Source organism: Simochromis diagramma, unplaced genomic scaffold (assembly GCF_900408965.1).
Source record: "Simochromis diagramma unplaced genomic scaffold, fSimDia1.1 OVJJ01000176.1, whole genome shotgun sequence".
NCBI classification, from domain to species: Eukaryota; Metazoa; Chordata; class Actinopteri; order Cichliformes; family Cichlidae; genus Simochromis; species Simochromis diagramma.
Window position 1 is genome coordinate 3698695 of NW_024386892.1, and position 21786 is coordinate 3720480.

The 21786-nt window shown below is 43.8% G+C and overlaps 1 protein-coding gene across 4 annotated transcripts in view; it reads right to left on the reverse strand.

Moving 5' to 3' along the window:
- The window catches only part of LOC120734884 (echinoderm microtubule-associated protein-like 6), a 66654-nt gene that overhangs the window by 43519 nt on the left and 1349 nt on the right, over positions 1 to 21786 (reverse strand). The gene's annotated exons all lie outside the window — the stretch shown is intronic.

Here is a 21786-nt window from a genome sequence, read left to right on the forward strand (position 1 = left end):
TCACAGACGGGGGATATCCTTCACTGTCATGTGAAACCTCCAATCAGAGCCACAGAGTGACACAAGCTTCAGATGTAAACAATGAAGCCAGGGTTAATGTTCCTTAAAGGTACAGTCAGCTTGTTTTTAGTTAAAGTAACATGGTTAGCACGCAGCACGCTGGGACTGAGTTAAACAGCAGCACACACACGCTGACCTCTGACCTGGAACCTAAAACCACACACACAGGCTCACAGGACTGTCTCCAGGTTTGTCTACAGACTCTTAATGAAAGATGAGCATCGTTAAAACTAAAACTGGGCTTTGTGACGACTTGTTTCTGTGTTTCCGTGTCTGCAGTGTAGGGCTGCCACAAACAATTATTTTGATAGTCGACTAATCAGATCATTATCCATTGGACGTAAAATGTACAGCTTATCCGGTCGTTAAGTGATGACGCGACGAATCCTACTTCCGGGCCTAAAGTAGTTTAATATGGCTTTTGTGTTGTTAACATGTTTAATGTTTTGTATTTTCTTCTATTTTATCTCAAAAAGCTCCTAAAACAGTCAGTGATCCCTGTTGACCTCCCTCGGCTTTTATTACCGCTAATCATTTATTTAAGCTCAGTTTTTAAAACCTTAGGATGTAACTACAGCCCAGCCCATGCAGCAGTATATGAATGACTGACCTCGTATTGTGGATGGATTATCTCAGTTGTTCTCCTGGCTGAAGTTTGGTCCTTTTACAGCATCCTGCCATGCGATTACATTTGTTCCTGACCACCGAGAACACTCACGTTAACTTTTATCCAGTGGAAAAAAAGTTAGCTTGTTTATATTATGCTAACATAGCTGTGTCGCTAGCGGTCACGTAGCACATCATTATATACCAGCTAGCCAAACTTCAGTAACCCTACAAACGTCACTGCTGTTTAGTTTTCTGTCTTCATTTATGTTGGAAGTGATAACAGAGCTGTACGTTTGAATTTGTTTCCAAAACCCCGCAGTCAGGACATGCTATATTGTATTTAGATAGAAGCTAGCGAGCTAACTCCCTGCTAACTTCTAACTCCGTTAAATGTCATAAATTCCGTTTTCATGGATGCCTGGATGTTAAACTCAATTGTTACACCTGATAGAGCAGAACGCTGATCATTTTATTAAAGATGAAAGACTTTAGACAGTTTTTCAACTCTCAGTAATGCCATAGTGATCGTTTGATATATGGACCTGCAGCGGAGTTTAGGCCCAGACACGGCTAGTGACGTCAGAATTAAAGACCGGATTGCACCAGCAGCATCTGCTCTTATATAACTATCACTAGCTTACAGCTTTAAGTGTGTAAGGTCTGTGCTAACTAAAAATAAAGACAAGATGATCGTTTATTAAATTTAAATGAAATTTGCAGATTGTTTCGGTGAAGTTTAATAAACTCCTTGCTATCTAAAATATAACAGGACACCGGAGTAAATTCTCGAGCATCTCACACTTCTGATAATCAGCTGTCTGCTTGACGTTTACTCAGCTGTGTAAAAACTATAACTTTAATCTCAGCCAAACCGATTTACTCAAGAACAAATAAAATACTAAAAAAGCCAAACAATAACATTTTCAAGTTATCTAAGTGACTTATATATCATGTTTAACCTGAGTAGCAGCGGTGGGTTTGAAAACGATCTGCTGGGAGTCCGGTGTTCTCACGGCTCTAGTGAGCCTAGCTCCCGGCTAGCTATCGAGCTAGTGGGTAACAGACGTCTCCGAAAACGTCGGAGCGCTTTTGAAAATATGCGGTGTCTTGATAAACTGAGCAGATATTTGAGGTTTACACAGCTACATTCTCGCCTGAAAATATGTTAAACGTTTATTTTGTGACCCAGAAAGAATAATAAGTAGGGATGGGTACCGGTATCCGGTGCCATGATGGCACCGGTTCTGACATAAACGGTAGTAACCAGACCGAAAAGCAGCGCACATTTCGGTGCTTTATTTCGGTGCTTTTTTTTCCTGAGCTGTGATACACTTCTAGCCAATCATTTTACGTTTCCGAGGATAGTAGGCGGGGCCAGGTACGTACGTTCTGTTAGAGCAGAGCTACAGATTAAAAATGTCCAAGGCGAAGCGGTCAAAGTCTGGCTGTACTTCATAGCAAAATATGCAAACTCAGCAGCCTGCAACAAGTGCTTTAAGGTGATACTGGGATACTGTCAAAGGAGGTAACACCAAGAATCCGATGAAACATCTGGCAACGCATAGCGGTTTTTTTTTTTTAAAGCCCAGAAATGCACCGTATTTGATAGCTTGCTGCAAGACCTCACACCGAGCACATCTACTGCGGGTGGGTTGCCTGTTATGCAACATCCCCCAAAAACAGGAAGAGGAGAGTCCTGGCCCCTAGCCCTGCCAGTGTAGCAGAAATGATGACGGATGATGATGGCAGCAGCAGCCGTTCTTCTCTGCGTGAGTAGCTAATTTACGTTGAGTAGGCTAACCACTTTATTACATTAATGCATGCAAGGTGAACTAGCAAACCTCATCATAGCTACATGCAGCTGTCTTCTTGTTTGATCGCAGGTACTCCCTTCACCCTGGCCAAAAAGGCTAAAATGACCAAAGAAAAAGTGGAAAACAGTTAAACATGAGAGGTTTAGGACAAAGTTTGTGTTTTTTCCATTGTTTAAGCACTGCTTCCAGCCAAGAGTGATACCATATATGCCCCATAGCTGCAGAAAAGGCTAACATTATTATCTTTTTACAAAAAACAGCTGAACATGAGAGGTTTTTGGACCAATTTTGTGTTCTCCATTCTTTAAGCACCGGTTTGAGCACCGTTTAAGCACCGGCACCGTTTCAAAAGTACCGATTTGGCATCGGTATCGGATAAAACCTAAACGATACCCATCCCTAATAATAAGTAATATTAAAACTAACTAGCTGCCGCCATTGTTGGAAACTGAGCTGGGCTGCGCTATGAATTCTGGGACACAGCTTCTTCTTCTTCGGGGGTTTAACGGCAGCTGGCATCCTTGTACATGCAGTGCTGCCATCTTCTGTTTCAGTCCGTTATTACACTCTTAAATCCTGCTACTTATTCCTGCGTCTTTTGGGATCTTACATAGCTTCAAACGACACGTCGACTATTAAATTAGTCGTTGACGATTTTGATAGTCGACTAATCGTGGCAGCCCTACTGCAGAGTGATGCTCCTCCTCTTCTCTAATAACTCATCCTTCTATCATCTCATCCTTGTGTTCTTCATCTCTTTTCACGCTCTCTCGCTCACACGTCTCCATCGACTTAACGACTTACATTCAGAGGACTCGGTCCTCACAGTGTGACTTCATTAACAGATTTATGGCCTCACAACATGAGTAACACAAGCCCACACACTCAAGCACTTTGTGGTTATTTATAGCAGCTGCACTGATTTGCTGCTAATCATAGCCTGAGTGTGCAGCCCCGATAATGTGATTAATAAATGATTCACCTGCAGAGAGCGTGTGTCTAAATGTTTGGCACAAGAAAAAGCTGCGAGTGAACGATCGGATGGTTTCTTTCTGCACAAATATTTAATGCTGTTAATGAGCAGATTCATGCTTTAAAGGCTCTGTGAGCAACAGCTCTTTTTACAATAATTTGAGCTTTTCCATACATATTATGCAAAATTAAAAACCTTTTATATATTTCATGGAATATTACAAAAATCAGACTTGGATAAAATATGTGTGCTGTGTCTATCCCACTGAAGCCGGGTGGCTGCTGTCTGCAGGAAGCCTGGCCGTGAAGGCGTGTCTGAGGAAACGTTACAGCAGGGTTGGTTGGATTGTTGCTCTCACAGAGGCGCACACACCCCGACTCAAACATCGGCCTGTCATTCATTCACTGTTACACTAACAAACAGGGTCGCCTCTTTCCTGTCCAGAGGTTTAGAGATGTGGGTGAAAGGCGGCGATGTTCTGCAGAAAAACAAACGAATCCCTCATGAAAGCCAACTCTCTGATATGGAGGCTCACCTGTGCCGGAATATTCATTTATTCTTTTTAATGAGAATATTTTGAGTTCATTTTATATTAAATATTGAAGTTAAATGGGACCGCTGGACAACAGCTGTAAAGGATTTACATTAGTGTGTATTGTGATGTTTGATTGGCTCACCTGTGTGTGACGAGGACACGATGAGAGCGGGAGTCCTTATAATTTTCACGTGAGCGCTGTGGTCACATGCTCAGCTTCATAATTATTCTATAAACGCAGTAACAAACTGTCCGACAGGCTCGGAGCATACGGGGCGTCCTTGGTCTGATTTTGAAAGTTGTTACATTTTCATTACGATCTCTTCAGACAACGTCGACCAAAGAAACCTAAATCGTTACTCTAAATTTGAGGCACATGTTTCATACGTGTGTTGACTGTAAATATGTTGTAATAACGCATCAGTCTGACGAATGATGACGTCACTGTTATGGCTATTCGAGGGGTTTATAATGAATCACACGACATGTTTTCCACCTGAGAGCAGAGCTGCATATTTCCCTAAAATGCTCTTGTTTTTCTAAATATGCAGCCTGAGGTGTTGGAGGAAGGCTGGGCCTTCGTTTACAGGGATAAGTGACGACGATGATTTTAGTGTAAAGAGTATAAAAGCATCAGCGTCTGCTTCCTGCTGATCAAAGCCTCGTCGGAGAGCAACGAAGCGCCGAGTGGCCGCTGCTGCCAGCGGGGAGATCTGACTGAAGAGAGGCAATCTGGGAAACGTTCACATAGGAATTAATTTAAACTGAACACACACACACACACACACACACACACACACACACACACACACACACACAGATAATTTATTATTCATATGGCATTTACAGTATTCATTGGAGGATGTGTGCTCATTCCAGTTTAACTGGCACCATTACAGCTTCTTTCTGTGTGGACAAATGTTCATCCATCAAAGGACATTTGTGCATGATGAGGAGGGCTCACAGATTTATGATTGGAGGGGGGGGGGCGCTCTGCAGAGAGAGGAGCGAGTCTGAGAGAAACAGGAAGTTTATTTATTTCCTACTCCCAGCATGATGAGACTGTAATGAGCTGGAGACGACCGAACGATTTTAACCTCGTTTGCATTCAGCAGCGAATGATGGAGTCTGTCAGCAGTCGACACAAGTATCCTCTGAACATGCCAAACAGCATGAAGTCATAAGATCGCTCTGGTTCACATTTTTCAATAATAACCACAGAGCGTGTGTGTGTGCATTAGGAGTACAGCAGGTGCTGCAGTCAGCTGATCTGCTTCACGTCTGTGCAGGCTCTCAGTCATGCTTCACGCCACGTTTCACGTCTCATTGAAGAAGCTTCTTCAGCTCTGAGAGTCTCGGGCATTCAAACCCCAGCGTCGCAATGCAAACAGGAAATGGAGATGGTTCACCTTCAAAATAAATGTTGTGCCATGTAAAACATGTTTTACTTTGAAGGCGAACCTTTTTCAAGTTTTACCACCACTGTGTGAGTGGTTAGTGAGCATTTGCAGACCAATAGAAAAACTACAGGTTACCATGGAAATAGGCTCGTAACCAAAGCAGTCACTGGGTGATTTTTGGTACAGCGCCGTCTTTGCCATTGATGTCGTCCGGCGAGGCTCAGATGCCTGCATGAGCCACTCGTAAACCTGCCGTCTGCTCACTTCATCAACACTGTCCTGATGAACTTGTGTTCTCAGGCACTTGTTTCAGGTCTGACTGAAGAAAAAACAGAGTTCATTTTGGGAAAGACAGTCCTGTTAGACTGAGACATGTGCTTTATCAAAGCTGATATTCATGCAAATCTGTCCAAAGCTGCAACGATCTCCTGGTTCATCCCTCAGAGGAGCCGTGACCTTTGACCTCGTCGCTACTACAGGCTCCTTTCCATTCTCGTAAACAGCCTGACGCACAGCTCTGAATGAAAAGCATGTAGGTGAGTTTATTTATAGCAGGTGGTGAAATCAGGGCAGCTTCTATAAATAGCCCAGAGGAACTCCTCCTCCTGAGCGTGCTCGCGGTCCTGCATCAAACAACAAAAGCTTGTTTTCCCCGCTCGACCTTGCAGAGATAATTGAGAACACTGGGGAGTCTGCTGGAAAAATATTTCCATAAACCATCTGGACTCTTCTCCTGCTGCTACCAACAGACTCTTACATTCACAAAATTCAGCATATTTACAACAAACTGAAAGGATTTTACAGACAAATGTTTCTGTGCTGGAAACCAGCCGAGACCGAATCAGGTGGAAATGACAGCCAATAACATCTGAAAGGATCCCACCTGACCTCAAAGCATCCAACATAAAAGCAGGTCTCAGAGGCACAAACGCAGTCGAGTCGGTTTTTTAATATCTCATCATTGTTAATTACACGTTGGTTGCACAGTGAGTCGGTTTCCTGTAAGTTTTGCTTGATTTTTACCAGGTGGGTGGAGCCAGTCACAGGAAATCTAGATTTCAGGGAGAGGAGCTAAAACAACTCGTTTCAGACACAGAAGGCTTACTCTGAACTTGATTCATGCAAAGCTACTCCGGGAGAGACCAACAATAAAAACGCTGAGCTGGAACGAGCAGAGCGGTCTGCTTTACTAGTTTTGAAGCACCTGACAGGTCGGCAGCTTTTATGCAGTATTTTTCTCTCAAAGCTGTGATCACATGACTGAGATCCACACCCAGCAGTCCAGAGCAAGTCTGTAAACCTGGGAGTCGCTGGCAGCGCCGAACAAACCAGTCCTTCTGAAAGTTACTGACCATCAGTCTTTTCAGACTTCAAACCGCCGTCTTCCTCCGTTTGTTCGCAGCTCGGAGGTTTGTCTGTGTAATGGAAGCAGATGATGTCGTCGCTGAGATCGGTTTGGTTTGAGCGCACAGAATCAGATCATCGCTTTGGGGTCGTGTACTTGGGGAAGTGCTGCTTGAATCCCTTCAACGAGAAATGATAGCGACGTGCTCTCTGCTGGAGGATCCTCAACAGGCTTGCAGGCAGAGGAAAAGTTTCTGTTGAGTGAAATAAAAAACGTCTCATAAGAGTCTCGGAGGGAGGAAAGAAAGAACCTTTTCCTGACACTCAGCCATCTTTTCTTTTAAAGGCCACACGGTTCAGTTTCTCTTTCTCTCCTCACAATAAGTAGCTTAAACTCAGCCTCCAGCCCTTTGAGAGCCGCACTGCAGAGTGACATAACACCCCGAGAGGTTTGAGTAAATCTGAGTGTGCCTGAGTGTGCGTGAGTGCCAACAGATCGTGGGAACACTGGCGGCCGCGGGGCAGATTAATGGTGGGATGCTGGACAGATAATTTCTTAGTCATCATCTTAATGAAGACCAGCGAGCTGTGAATCCACGGAGCCACCAGGTCTGCGCCGCACGCTGCCATTTACAGAGTCTGGCAAATGAACAGAAGCACGAAACAAAAGAGCCTTCAAGGAATTATTCCCTCTCCTTTTCACGAGTCATTGAGCAGCGATCTGGAGAGTGAAAACAGCCGCGCTCAACCCAGATTCTCCTCACTCGATCGGAAGGCGCACGCCGCCGGTTATTTATCGAGAACTCGGAATAATCTTAAATTATCGGAGCTTGTATCCCACTCACGGACGGATTGCTGAATGAGCCCGGGGGGCGTATTTTACATAATGTGTTGCAGTGTTTAGTGCAACGTGTGTGCAGCGGAGTGTCAGCAGTCAGCCGGCCTCTCTTCATCAGCTCGGTGACCTGAATGCTCAGCTGTAGTGTTTCAGCCCGCAGCGTCACCTGAGAGCCGAAGTGGAACCAGCTTCAACCTCCGGGGCTGGAAAATAAAGCTGAAATGTGCAGTTCCTCTAACGTCCAGCAGAGGCAGCAGTGACTCCCATTTTTAAACTTTAAAGCAGAAATAAACATGTTTACAGCCTGATACACAAACCGCCTCTACTTGCCTCCTTCATAACACCTGTACAGGAGGGAGGAGGCTTTTAGATTTCACCATTATTAGGGGCGTGGCCTCTTTGACTGACAGGTGGATGGTGACACAGGTGGCTGTAGCTGCTAGCTTCACCTGAACTGCACCTCTGGACTGTGTTTGTGCTGTTTGTAATTATCTGACCAATGACATGTGCATGTTGTTGCTGCACACCTGCAGCATGCACACAGCAGATTGAGATTATTGTGTGATAACAGGCTCTGAGTTTGGACGTGCATCATCAAATGTGACTTTTAGATTTCTTCAGTTTTAAACGGCTGACAAAAACAAGCTCGCCCATCCATCTCGTCCCAGTTATCCCATTCAGGGTCGCGGGGGTGCTGGAGCCTCTCCCAGTTGTCACAGGGTGAGAGGCGGGGTACACCCTGGGCAGGTCTCCAGCCTGTCGCAGAGACACAAACATTCACACACTGATTCAGAATCACCAGTTAACCTCACACGTGTGCCTTTGGACTGTGACAGGAAGCCCGAGAGAATCCAATGCTAACATCACACAACCAGAAATAAGCTCACAGAAATGCAAAATGACCAAAAAAGACACAAAAAGGAGAAAACACGACTCCAAAGACGCTGCAAACAAAACATCTGCTGCAAACTTTACTTCACACGAGAGCCAGCAGCATCTCTGCAACCGTGAACGCATCACTGACCACTCAGCCGCTAACTACAACAACAACACTAACTCCCATCTTCATCCCGCCTGATCAGCTCTGCCACTTCCTGTTGAGAAGGAAATGAGCTACTCTTTGCTTCACACACACACACACACACACACACACACACACACACACACACACTGCCTGCGGTGTCCCTGCTAGTTAGCGTTAGCTGCTCAACTGGTTGGTTTAGTGGTTGCTGATGATGATGAGCCTGCAGGTCTGACTGCCTCTCTGCTTTCTGTGCTAGCAGATGCATGAAGTCCAGCCCTCCTTCATCCAGCAGGGACATCTACACAGTTTCATTTAAGTCCTCTTGTCTGTAGTTTCTTTGCTCTAATCGCTTCCTGCAAACTGATGTCTGTGAGGTAAGAGGACAAACACCGGGCACAGCTTCTCCACTGAAAGGCGGCTCATCAGGCAAGCAACTAACACCAGAACCCAGATGTCCTAAAAACCCTGCAGATGCACAGAAAGTGCTGCTCAGGGAGGAGGGTGAAGGAGGCTTCATCAGAGCACATTTACTGTAAACCAGTGCAGCGTGTTTGGAAGATGCTCTGAAGCTTTGCTGCTGTAAAACCAACAGGAACAGCCGTCTGCTCTGAGCAGGTCATAGACTGTATATCAAAGATGGACAGCCTAATATGACTTAGTATGATGTGCAAATTAATGTGTGTTAATATCACACATAGTACAAAATACTAATACAAACATGTAAAACAAGAATAAAGTAAGTGTGCATGCAAGTGACAAATTTAACCACAGCGTGTGTGTGTGTGTGTGTGTGTGTGTGTGTGTGTGTGTGTGTGTGTGTGTGTGCGTGTGTGTGTGTCAGGAGGGATTTGAATGTTGTCCTGGATGTGACACTAACAACTTTTCCACAGCTTCTCTCTTGAGGTTTTGATTTATCAGTGTTCAGCGTTTCTGTAAGAAATGGCAGAGAAACAGTTTGTTTTCACTCATGTTTACAGTTTAAGAGAAGAAGCTGTGATTGTTCAGAGCCTCTAATATCAAACAGAGAATTTATGTCCGTACGAGGCCTCAGTCTGAGGCGGGTGTGATCTTATCAGACACAAATATCACAGAAATGCTGCAAAACTGAAAAATATCAAACATGCTGATTAAAAATATGAATCATGGTTCATTTTTAACCCTCTAAAGCCGGTCGGAGCGGGCACGCTCCGTTTTGCGTAACTATTTTTAAATCCCTGTAGAACCGGAACCGTGTAAGCTAGCGCAATAAAATTTCTTTGCATATGAAACCGGAGGAGTTGTACTCATATCTTATGCCATCAGCTTGTCCTCGGTCACAGTTTCCTTCCACATATAGCTTTGCAAAAATTGCATAAAAAGCGCTTGCAGCAACAAAAACATAATAACTATCGCATGTCCGCCATTACCTGCCCGAAACCGGAAGTGACATCATTTTCACGGAAATGTAGTTTTTTTTTTTTTACCTTCAGGGACTTATAAGCCTATACTGGTGTTTTTAAAAGTTATGTTTGACTTAATGACTTTCTGTATGTTTCTGTGATGCTTAGAACTCAAGTTGCACTGCTGGAAATAGTTTATTTTGATGCACATGCTGTTTTTTTTTTGTTTGTTTTTTTACAAATTTGCATTATAATATTTATTTTCGTTTTTCCTGCAGTATATAAAAATTGGTGTATCTCAAAAATAAAACTATGAAGACACTTAAAATAAATTTCCTGTTGTTGGAAACTATTTTTTTCAACTTCAACTTTTTTGTATTTGGGCTATAACGGTTGTATAGCAACTTGAAATGCTCCCAAAAATGGCACTACAGCAAGTAAAAATATAAAGATAAGCGGACTTGGTTCTATGGCAGGTCTTAAAAGGTTAAGAGAGAGAGTAAAGTGGACGGTACAACCTTGGTTTTAATAGCAAACTCATTGTAACCTGGAACGGTACAAACGTGACTCCCCAGGATTGATTTTTAGTTTTCCACTGGGTTCTGTTGCTAGTTAGTTAACATAAACTAATGTAGGGGGTCTGTCAGGGCATCCACACAGGCAATAATATGATAATAAAAAATACATTTTATTTAAAAGCCCCTTTCAAGTCACCCAAGGACACTTAACAATAGAACAATGACAACAAAGAACAATGGAAAACAAAAAGCACAAGATAAAATAAACAATAAGTTCACAGTGAATATGCAGATTTGAACAGATGGGTTTTGAGTTGGGATTTAAACTGGGGGAGAGAACCAGTGCTTCTTATATCTGGGGGTCTCAGAATATCTGGGGGCCTCACCACCAGCTTTTAGCTCTGCTTCCCATGGTGCTGAGGCGCAAAGAAGGCACAGAAAGCTGGATAGAAGAAGAAGATTGAAGTGTTTAAGAGATCAGAAAGGTAAAGTGGAGTGAGGACATGAAGGGCATTGAAGGTGAGCAGAAGAAGTTTGTATATTATCCAGAATTTCACAGGGAACCCGTGAAGTTCCTGAAGAAGGGGGGAGGGGGTCTGGCAGCAGAGTTTTAAACAGTTGAAGCTTATGGAGGGATTTTTGGGGGAGACCATGCAAGAGAGAATTCAAACAGTCAGTGTGGAAGGTAACAAGACTGTGGACAAGAATGGACGTAGACGTGGTGGAAGAGAAGGACGTTATCTGGTAGGTCGTAAAAGGTTAAGACAGACAGGACTCGCTCTCTGCCTCTGGATGACCAGTTTGTTTTACTCAGTCAAGCAGAAATACCATCAAAGCTGCACAGCAAACATAATGATGTCCTTTGGTTTGGTTTCGTGCTTCCTTTGTGTGTGTGTGTGTGTGTGTGTGTGTGTGTGTGTGTGTGTGTGTGTGTGTGTGTGTGTCAGTTGGTCGGTCAGGTTCTACCTGCAGGCAACCAACAGGAAGTGGGACAAGGGAAAGACAGAAAGGCGAGAGCGGGGGACGAGAGAAATAGAGTCAGATCCTTCATTCGTCAACAAAATGATGCAAAAACACAACAAATTCAGATTTGATGATGTGAAGTCTGCGTTTAGCAGACAGCAGTACTTCATCACTGTAGTGAGGTCAGCCTTAGAGCTGGAGGCGAGTGCACGGTAGGCTACACGCTGCCTGTACTCAGAGCTGGTACCGTTAGACGCTCTGTGTGGCGCAGGTGTGGCCTCTGACCCGCTGCGGAGGAGGGGTGGCACCGTGAGCTTCCGGGGCGGCACGGAGGCGGGGCTGAACAGGTGTTTGGGACGAGTGACTGATTGTGACTCTTCTTATGTTTCAGTGACAGTCGAGGAGGGAGAGCGGAGTGACCACTGAGTGGGAGTGTCTGTTTCCCGTGCATTAAGCCGAAACCAGATCACACCCTCTGTTCGTAGCCTCACCTACAGCCACGATCCAAGAGGGGTGTCGAGAAGAATCGCAGATCAGAGGAGGCAGGCTATCTGACTGGGACGCCTCCGAGCTGGGGTGCAGAGATTCTGCCTCACAGCTTGGGAACACCTCAGCGTGGGGACTGGAGAACTGGTGCCAGAGGAACAACCTCCTTCTAAACGTCAGTAAGACAAAGGAGCTGATAGTGGACTTCAGCACTAAGCAGGAGAGGAACTACCAGACCCCCGTCATCAACGAGTGCCCAGTGGAGAGAGTGGACAGCTTCAAATACCTCGGAGTTCACATCACGCAGGACCTGTCATGGTCCTGTCACATCAACACCGTGGTGAAAAAGGCCCGTCAGCGTCTCTACCACCTCAGACGCTTGAGAGACTTCCAACTGCCCTCCAAGGTGCTCAGGAACTTCTACTCCTGCACCATAGAGAGCATCCTGACGGGAAACATCTTAACCTGGTTCGGGAACAGCACCATGCAGGACAGACGAGCTCTACAGAGGGTTGTGCGGTCAGCTGAGCGCACCATCCGCTCCGAGCTCCCTGACCTGCACTCAATCTACAGCAGGCGGTGCTGGACCAAGGCCAGGAAGATCGTGAAGGACCTCAGCCATCCCAACAACGGACTGTTCTCTCTGTTGAGGTCAGGAAAGCGATTCCGCTCCCTGAAGACCAACACAGAGAGACTGAGGAGGAGCTTCTTCCCGCAGGCGATACGGTCTCTCAATCACACCACCACACAGTACTGACCCACACATACAGTTCTTACACACACACTGGACATTTGTTTACACTAGTGGCCACTGCACAACTACACTGCGTGGTCATCTAATCTAATCACTTTGTCACAAGTCACTTAAATAAATCACTTTGAGCATATTTGCACTGCACAAGACACTTACACATGTGGATTGCACAACACTGGACAGCTGCTGTTATTCTATATTTCTTCATATATTTTTATATATTTCTATATTGTGTATTGTGTATTTTGTTGTACAGTTATTTTATTTTTAACTTGAATTTTTATATTTTATTCCTTCCTAGTTAAATTTACCCTTCATTTTAATTTTCATATTTATTTCTTCTCCTATTCATGGTCTTTTTTTCTTTAGGTCACGAGCAGTTGTCTAAGCATTTCACTGCATATCGTACTGTGTATGACTGTGTATGTGACAAATAAAATTTGAATTTAAATTTGACTGGGGGACACTGAGGACTAGCTCTTGAGTCCAAGCCAGCTGGACCTCCTTTAAGTTCTCCCACCTGAACACCTGATCAAAGGTAACAGCCAAGAGTTTCCGTTACTATGGGAACAAAGTTGTCAGGTACACATATCAGAGCTTCAATTTTTCTTTATTCAGATAATTTGCTGCAATCAGTTTCATTATAAGATGAATGCAGTGCCAAAGGACATATAGGTAGGTCCCAGGACCGAGCCCTGAGGCACACCACAAGAAAACCAGTTGAGAGCTGACCCAGAGATGACCACCCAGGTTCTAAGTCTCTCGATCAGTATCCTACGATCAGCAGGCAGCAGACAGATGCAAGAGTACCAGGGCTGAATATTCACCTTTATTTCTGCGCATTAAAATATCATTTGAAACTCGGGGAGGAGGCGTTTCATTGGAGAGCACTCGACTGAAATTTAACTAAAATGAGCAAAAATCTCACAACAACATCCCTCAAACACATCAATGATGCGTTTAGTATTTGGGCTGAATTTAAAAAGGCACATGCTGTGGACATGTGAGAAAACAAAGCTATACAATAAGACCTCAAACTTGAACACCGGTCAGAGTGTCAGAGCGTGCAGGAAGATCTTTACAGTCTGAGTCGGACTCGTGGAAAAGATGAAAAGCACGAAGCTGAAGGGAACTGAGATGTGAGAGCTGGAAATGTGAGCTGTGTGCAGCAGCAACCAGCGGCTGATAATTGCTGCCATTCAGCAGCCGCCTGTGCTTCTCTGCAGAGGAACATAAAGGCTGATCGCCCTGCGGGAGGCCGCGGCCATGAAAGAGCCAATGAAAGAAAAAGACAGTCCCGCTCTCGCTCTTTCAGAAAAACTCAACGTGGATTTAATGCGTCTGCATGGAGCCTGCAATTACTGCGGCGATCCATCAGGCAGGCGGGGAGGGGGGACGAGTGCAGTCATGATTCAGAGCTTTCAGCAGAAGCCACTGCACAATACCGGCACGAAGGAAAGAGTCAGCGCTAAAAGTCACTGTGAGGCTGTGTGACATCACTCTGTTTACTGCGGTTGGTACAAAACAGATGAAGAGTTTAATGTGAAATCGTTACTTTCTGGGTCATAAATAGAAAATACAGAGTAAACATCTCAACTATCAGGTCTCCATATTTCTGCATCGTCACGGTGATTTTGAGGAACAGTGACCGAGTCAACGATCACCAAGACACAAGGTCAAAGTTTCACCTGCTCGAAGCCACATCGAACACTTTTACTTTAAACGTTAGACCTTCACACGGCTCAGTGAAGGTCTACAGTGAAAACAGGAAGCTCCGATCTACTAGAACAAAAAGAAAATCAGCGGTACCCTGATGTTTGAACGTTTTCACGTTAGGCGCCTGATTGCTAACAGGCAACCTGTCTCCAAGCAACTGCAACCCGACAGACTGACTGATGAAGGTCGGCAAATATTTGGCGTCTAGTTTTCAAACGCAGAAGATTTTCAACATGTTGCAGTCAGCTGCGATGCTCAAATGGTTGTATACTGGTTACAAAAACAAGGCTGCAGTAAAACTCCAGTCCTGCAGCAACGACGCTGTTATGGGTGGAGGAACAGGTGTGGGGTTCTAGCTGCACCCTTAGGCCCACATAACCGCAAACACTAGGTTTGTTGTGAAAAAGTGCTGTGGGTATTTACAGAGAGAGCAAAGTATGTCTTGATGCATCCTCAGTCATCCAGGTAAGGAAATCCCAAAAGGTTGATTCTGTTCATCTGGATGTTTTCATTGGGGGAAACGTTTGGTCATCATCCAGGTGACTCCTTCAGTCTCAGCTGACTGCAGGTTTCCAACCTTATAAACAGGACATTTGCATAATGACTGAAACCAGCCCACTGAAGGAACAATGGGCTGGGAGCTCAGTTTATGATTATTAAAAAAGTAAAAGATTTTATTTAATAAAGCGTGCCCTGATCGGTTCTTCATAATCAAAGGGTGCTGAAGATCATGTCTGAAAGCTGGAGCCAAACCAGAGGTGGACACAAACAAACCTGCTGAGGAACAGAGCGGGAAGAAGATGATCTGGAGCCCAGTGGGAGATTTAAAATGAGCACATGCAAGAAAATCCTCAAACATCTGGCAGCAGAAGAAATTCTGCATGAAGAGTGGTCCAAACTTTCATCGAGCTGTTCCAGAACACCTTCTGATGACGGGGTGAAGTTACTTTGCACAGAAGAATCAACATTTATTCCACAGGGGCGACTTCAAAGACGACAAAATGTTTGCTAATCCAAATGTGTCAAAAAAAAGCTAACCGTTGCCTTGTGATGCACTTTTGTCCCACGTGATTTTGAACGTGTCCTGGAACCTCGTCGCTTCAGGCTGCGCCAAACTGCTGAGCGGGCGACCGGTGCTTTTATTGTGGCGGGGCTGTCGCTGACTGGGCTGACTGAAAAGCAAACGTAAATGGTTTCGCGGAGAGCAGCCGCCACTCAGCACACACGAACTCCATCAGAGGACACAAACCTGGCATCAGAGTGTCAGCACAGCTCATTTCCATCTGAGCCATCATCACGCTTTTCACTTTTCTCTTTAGCAGACGCAACAAAAATGTACAGGAAGTGCACAAACAGGAAAAACTTTACTTAGTTTGACCTTAAAAACATGAAACTGTGACTTCATTTCACATGATGATAAACTCTGATTTAATAAAGTGTCAAAGCAAAGACAGACTCTACAGTAAATCCTTTACAGACTCTGATGTGTGACCTGAACTAAGACGCAAGAAAAAACTTATGTAACTTGAGATTTGAGGCTTTTTTAGTTTCTGATTGATGAATATATCGTCCCACACTTTGAAACAGCTTTCAGACTTTTACTTATAGTTTATAGTCTAAGGCTACGTTCACACTGCAGGCGAAAGCGCATCAAATCCGATTTTTTTTGACCCTATGCGACCCATATCCGATCATGGTCTGACAGGGTGAACGGCACAAATCCGATATTTTCAAATCCGATCTGGGTCACTTTCATATGTGGTGCTGAATCCGGTACATATCCGATGTTTTAGAAAGCGACTGCTGTTTGATGGTCATGTCGCATTAAATCCGTCTTTTACGTCACTGACACAAGACTGACGCCAATTATCAGCGCCGGAGAAGACACCGCGAACGCTTCCTGGCCATCCATTGTAGATGTTAGTGAAACTGTTGGGAAGACAACGTTGGAGAAACGTGAACATTTTATTTGTACTGTATAATCTGCAGATTCTGACAGAAATCTGCAGCTATCCTTTGAAGCTCCGCTCCTCTAAAACAGCAATAAGGATCATTATTAGGTTATTTACATTATTATGTAAATAACAAAATAACTTAAAGCAAAAATTGGGAAACGTGAAGTCCGAAGTCGTTATATTAAGGGCCATCAGTCAAACATACTGTTGCTCTGGGTCTAAACAGAGCGCGTTGTGTGTGACGTCTTCTTTTGCGCATGCGGCCGCTTTGAGCGTTCACACTAGAGCGCGTTTGCTGTCGCATTTTATTTGTAGTGTGAACGAGCAGACAAAAAAATCGGATTTGATCAAAAAATCGGAATTGAGCATCAAGACCTGCAGAGTGAACGTAGCCTTAGTGACTCATTGAGAAAATAACCTGCAGACCGTCTGCAGCCCTGAACTAAACATGTGACTAAACATGTGACCTGCTGGTTGAAGCTTTTCCCAAACTGCTCTGTGTTTGTTCGTGCACCCTGCAAGAAGAGCTTTGCATGACATGCAGTTAAAAATAATGCCTCTGTGTCTAATCCTGCTACGCTGTGGAGCCCATCGGCTCCTCCTGTCTGAAACAAGCTACTGAAGGCCTCAGTCACTCAACCTGGCAACCACCGGGTTGCTAGGGAAGAAATGAAAACGTCCCAACTGGTTGCCAGTTGTTGCTAGATCAGTGCAGCAAAAATCTCATGATTGTTTTTTCTCCCCTCACCTCCAACCAATCACAGCAGATGGCCCCGCCCCTCCCTGAGCCTGGTTCTGCCAGAGGTTTCTTCCTGTTAAAAGGGAGTTTTTCCTTCCCACTGTCGCCAAAGTGCTTGCTCATAGGGGGTCATATGATTGTTGGGTTTCTCTGTGTTATTGTACAGACTGTGTGAACTCTTTTGATTGGTCTTTGGTCAGGAACAGATCGCCGTGGTTACCTGTAGTTTGTGTGAAAGATGCCTGCTTGACAGCAAAAACTCAGCAACTAGTCAGTGAGTGTTAAGAAGAGTGCAACACAAACTGGAAACAGACCGTTTGCGGTCCGAGTAAAAACAATGGCTTCAACAGTAAGCCAGAGCTTTTATTTTGAAAGTAAACACTGGTATCTCTGCTACCTGCTCTGTTCACCTGAACTCTAATATTTTGTTTCCTGCGACTATTTCAGACCTAAAAAAAAAAACAACAACAAAAAAAAAAAACAGGTCCAGGTTTAAAGGTGCCGTTAAACCCAGGACTGCAAAATCAGGTGGAGACAGCAGCTGCAGGATGGAGGTCAGACGTGCTCTGGTTGGAGCCATTAAGGATATTTTTAAGCTCTGAGAGCAGAGCTGGTCTCCGTCCGTTCGGACTGTGACGGCGAGCTGGCACATTTCCCCTCTGGCTGATGAAGAGGCCCATACATCAGCCGGGACCAGAGACATTTCCTCCAGACCGAGAAGCAGACGCAGCACCGGACGGTGGCCTGAAGGGGACACGCTGTTCACCGCGTCGTCCTCTTTTTAAATCCACACAAACACGTTTTTCTTTTTCGACTGTGACGAATGTTCAGGCAGCATGAAGAAAACTGTGTGTGTGTGTGTCTGTGCGTGTGTCTGTGCGTCTGTGTGTGTGTCTGTTTAACAATCTCATTTAACTTGTCTAGTTTTGTGTCTCTTCTGTGTTTTTTTATCATTATTCAAGTCAATCATGATTTTGAGACTTTTGAGAAACGACTGTGGGTAAAAACATGTATTAGATATTTAAAACATACTTTTCAAATATTTTTAGGATATTTAAAAATATTGATCTAAAATTTGAGTTTGTTATACTTTTAAGAAATTTTACCTTTTTAGTATTTTTCATATTTCCCCTTTTTTAAGGTATTTTTTTAACTTTTTAAAAACAAATGATATTCATTTTATTTTCTGACATTTTATTAGCCTAATGTTTGTAGAAAATCTTGTTTTATTTGTATTTCTTATGTCATTTTTAACATTTGACTTTTTATGGAATTTTTTCCGAAACATTGATTTTTCTTTCATGTTTTTACATTCGTGCAGATTTTAGGACAGTTTGTTTGTTTGGTTATCAGATTATTTTCAGTGGAAGTTTTTGTTATTTTTCCAGATATATTCACGTCTTTTGGATATTTTATTTAAAAAAAAAAAATTATAATTCCTTATACAATCTCAGGCTTTTTAAGGAATTTTTCTATTTTATTTTCTGGATTTTATTTGTGACGTACATTTCAGTATTTTTCAGCTTTCTTTACTATTCCTTTATTTGACTTTTTTCTTAATAATCTGAGGATTTTACTGATGTTCCTTTTGGTATTTTTTCAGATGTTACTAAATGTATTTATTTTAATTAACGATCTGAATTTAAACTGTGACTGACAGGTCTTAATAACTTTGGTCAGCAGAAACCTGCAGTCAGCTCTGAGGGAAAATTTTGGTACAACGACAATTTAACAACCCTGACAGAGAGACAGCATCCAGCTATTCAATTAGTCTCACACACACACACACACACACACACACACACACACACACGCTCCAGGCTGCAGCTGACTTGCCATATAAACTGTCCAAACACGCCTGCTGCTGCTGCAGTGACTCACAGGCTGTTCAGTGTTGGTGAATACACAGGTGTAGGTGTGTGTGTGTGTGTGTGTGTGTGTGTGTGTGTGTGTGTGTGTGTGTGTGGTGAATGAGCGACCTCGCTGAATCATCTCCCTCCTCCACTCGCTCCAATTTGCTCTCAGAGAAAATCCCTCTGCTGCTTCTCGCCTCAGCTCAGGGCTTTTTCAACTTTTCATTCAAAATGTCGAAAATGTTCCCAGAGATAAAACGCGACCGACCAGAAGGGCAAAATTATTCCACGAGCAGCCCCGACTCCAAAAAAGATTTCATATAAAAGTCTGTTTTATCTCAGTGGCTCCAAATCCAGGAGCAGCTTCCCACAGGAAGTTTTACTGAGACCAAATCCTGCAGGAGAAACTGGTCTGACAGGAGGGAACTAACATTCCCAATGCTGCTGGGAATTTTTCCAGTTTGAAAGAGAGACTCAAAGAGTTTATTAGTATCTTTAAAAAATAACTCAGGAATCATATCTGTGCTTTGTCAAAATGAAGTCTGAGCCAATCGAGTGCTGCTCTTTCCTTCATGTGTGTGCTTAGTGTAAAACGTCCACGCCTGTGCTGTGATCACATCTACCTGCACAGCCAATGCATTCACACCGTCTCATGCCTCACAGGTCAGCACGCTGTGTTCGCCCCTTTAAGGCTCTGTGGACCCACTGACTGTGCCCTGTGATGTGTTCCTCCACAGCCATCACACTGTGAAAACCTCACATCCCCAACAAAGTGCCAAAATTGCCCTCAAAGCGATGCAAACTAGCTAAAAAGTCCTGATGGGGAAACAGACTCGTGTTACATAAGTGTCAGATAATCCCAGATTAAAGCTTTTAGGTGTTTGTGAGCTGGTTTCACTCTGAATTAATTAGTCCACGCACATCCACGAGCTGCCTTGAGAGTGGTTCGCAGGATTTCTCTGAACACGATGCTTTTTTGTTTTCCACAGTTGTCTGTTGCTTCATGATGGTGTGCTAACGGCCACCAAGGGTTAAATAAATATCATAAATAAGCAGTGAGGTAAGGAGGTGTGGACATAAAAACAGATATTTAAAGCTGTAAACTGAGGATGAAAAACTCAAATTCACACAACATTAAAGCAGCTGTGAAACGAGTGCACAACCACCACTGTGCAACAGCAACAAAAATATAAAACATTATTATGTTAACATTACTTCACCTGTCAGATGATGTTATTAAAAAACCTCCAACAGCCCAAACAGGACTCCAGTTAGCTTAGCCGAAGGCTAGCAGACAGCTTGGAGCTACAGCTGCCTGCGCCATGCACCTATCAATCAAAGAGGCCACGCCCCTAATAAGAATTATCTACAAAGACCAATCAGCTTGTCTATGTGGCTGTAAACGTTTACCGTAGGAGTCTATGGGCACTGACGCACTGCTGCAGCCCCTGCTGGACGTTAGTGGAACTACAGGGCGTGGCTCAGAAATAAACCCATCAGACCTGAGAACAGGAACAAGTCCCTCACCTGCCCGCGAGCTGTCCTGCCCTGATAAAAATCTAAATCTAAGTTACTCATCACTGAGCTCCTCGTTCATTAGGAAACCCAGCAGCAGCAGAAAAAGCTGCTTCCTGTCTCGGCGTAAACCTGCTCGTGTTTAGATTTGAACTTCTGTCAAACTGAAGGACAAACCAAACTGTGTGGGAGTGATAAAAAAAAAAAAACCCACGAAGGTCCAAAAAACATCTCAAAAGAGACAAAAGCACCGAGATGAGTCACAGGACTGAGTGTAACGAATATCCTTTCTCTGCTTCTTTTTGTTTAATAACGTTGTTGTTTTTATGAATTATAAGCTTCACCACATTTCCACCATGCAGACAAAGTTTATCTTGTGCTGCCACATGTTGCACCAGCAGCAGTCAGGCTACAGCCCGACACATTTAAATGGTCTGAGGTGTTTACTGGAACTTTCACAGGCGATTAAAGTCAGCATTACTGAAGCTTACGGTAGCTCAACATCTGCACAGGATTCATGTCACTGCCAGAGTTACAGTGGAATTACACCCCGTGACCTGCAATGCTCCTCCCACAACGTAACCACAACAACTATTATTGGCTGCAGGAACGAGAGACAGTTTTATTTTGGATTTCTGTGTTTTCGTTCTGCTTTATTATTGCCGTTCTATTTAAAATATTAGAAAAGACGATTTTTTTTAAAAGGCTGCCCCCTTGTGGTGAATGTTGTCATTGAATTTACCGCAGGGTTTTACGAACAGTACCTTTAATGTCATTTATGATATTTTGTAGTATCTCTTTGCTTCAGGGTTTAGCCTTACTGAATCAGACTCCACAGATAAAACAGAAAGTTTTATGTTTGCAGATCTTATCTTGGATTATCACTCTCACAATCACAAGGCTCATGTTTAAAAGGCCACTAATGAGATAATGTGCAACAGACTGAAGGAACAGGAAGCCAGGAGGACCATCAGATCTTCTACTGCTTTTCCCTTTATGAAAAGCTCACACAGCAGGGACAGCGACACTTTGGTTTAACTTGTTTTTTATGGCAAAATGACTCTTAAATCACACAAACTGTGAACACACACACGAAACACATATTTATAAATTCAGTGTGAATCACTGGCTCTCAGGGTGTCAGAAACATGCTTAGAGAAAGTAAAGAGGAAAAAGACGTTTCAGAATTCGCCTGAGAATCTGAAGGTTTTTAGGATTTGTGAGGATCTCAGCGAGTCAGTGAGCGACGTTGGAACATGTTCGGATTTATAATGAAAAATAACGTCCAACCGCTAATTCGGCACCATTTAA